Source organism: Heptranchias perlo, chromosome 12, assembly GCF_035084215.1.
Source record: "Heptranchias perlo isolate sHepPer1 chromosome 12, sHepPer1.hap1, whole genome shotgun sequence".
In the NCBI taxonomy this organism is placed as follows: domain Eukaryota; kingdom Metazoa; phylum Chordata; class Chondrichthyes; order Hexanchiformes; family Hexanchidae; genus Heptranchias; species Heptranchias perlo.
This window is the reverse complement of record NC_090336.1, coordinates 49,484,471-49,485,731: the sequence shown is the minus strand read 5'-3', so window position 1 is coordinate 49,485,731 and position 1,261 is coordinate 49,484,471. Positions and strand designations below refer to the sequence as shown.

The 1,261-nt window shown below is 37.4% G+C and overlaps 1 non-coding gene across 1 annotated transcript; it reads left to right on the top strand.

Annotated features, from left to right (window-relative positions):
• The first annotated feature begins 893 nt into the window (after positions 1–893).
• On the top strand, positions 894–1,008 carry LOC137330629 (U5 spliceosomal RNA). The gene has a single exon (XR_010965063.1). It is a non-coding gene; the product is annotated as a U5 spliceosomal RNA (small nuclear RNA).
• Positions 1,009–1,261: the final 253 nt, after the last annotated feature.

Here is a 1,261-nt window from a genome sequence, read left to right as displayed (position 1 = left end):
ACCCCTTTTAGAATTGTGCCTTCTAGCTTATATTGTCTCTCCTCATTCTTCCTACCGAAATATATTACTTCACATTTATCTGTGTTAAATTTCATCTGAAATTTCATCATCCTTTTGAAGTCTATCACTATTCTCCTCACTGTTCACTGCACTTCCAAGTTTTGCATCATCTATAAATTTGGAAATTGTGCCCTGTACACCCAAGTTCAAGTCATTAATATATATTAAGAAAAGCACAGTCCTAGTACTGACCCCTGGAGAACACCACTGTATACCTCCCTCCAATCCGGATGAAAGCGAAATACAGATAATTAATGGATCAACAGTTAAAAGTAACACCAGGAATGCATCAACAAGTCTAGTTTCTATGGTCAAATATACATTTAAGTTTAAAAATTTGATAGCAGTGAAATGGATACCAGATTTTGGAGTGGATCCCTCAGTTGTCTCCTTTCCATGCACTGCTCTGAGCTCTGTCTCTGCTCTCATTGTGTCAGTGGCTTCCTGTATGAACTAAAGTACGGTTTGTTCACTAATGGAAACTGCTGATTAAAATTTCTCATCTGAAAGTTCAAACACAGAGAGAGAATAAACATACAAACTAAACTTGTACCCAAGTAAGAATTGTACACGTCACTGAAAACCCAGCCCACACAAAGTTCAGAGCTCATTTACATACCCATAATGTTCTACATAGTACTTTGCAAAAAAGCAAAATAAACTTCAGGTCTAACCGTGATTTTCACGGAGATTGAAGATTGTTGTTACTTTCCCGCTTGCCGTGTTGGTCTGTGGTAATGTGTTTTCTCTGGATGGTAGTTCTAGCGTCTCAGTACAATGTTAAAGAGGTATGTCATCGGTTAGGAGTGAGGAGCTGAGGTTGACTCTTTAGAACACTTTGGTTTCTCTTCAAATTGTATAAATCTTTTGCCTTTTACTAAAGATTTCAGTGGAGAGGAGCATTTGAAGTTTTAAGTAAATTTTTTGATGCCCTGCATTTGTGGGGCTGATTTATTACTGAAAGAAAGATTTATCTATAGGTTTACATATGTCATAGGTGTGTTCTGTTAGAGTTACTATTATTGTGATGAGTTGGTCATAGGTTCATTACTCAGGTTGGCAAGTGCTTGGGTTTTGGATAAATTCTGTAATTGCAATGTGTTAAATGTTGACATTTTTGGAACTAAGTGGTGCGTCTTTCAAATAACTGTCAGAAGTGGGCAGGGTGGTGGCCTCCTGTGCTGTAAAACTGATTTTAGTC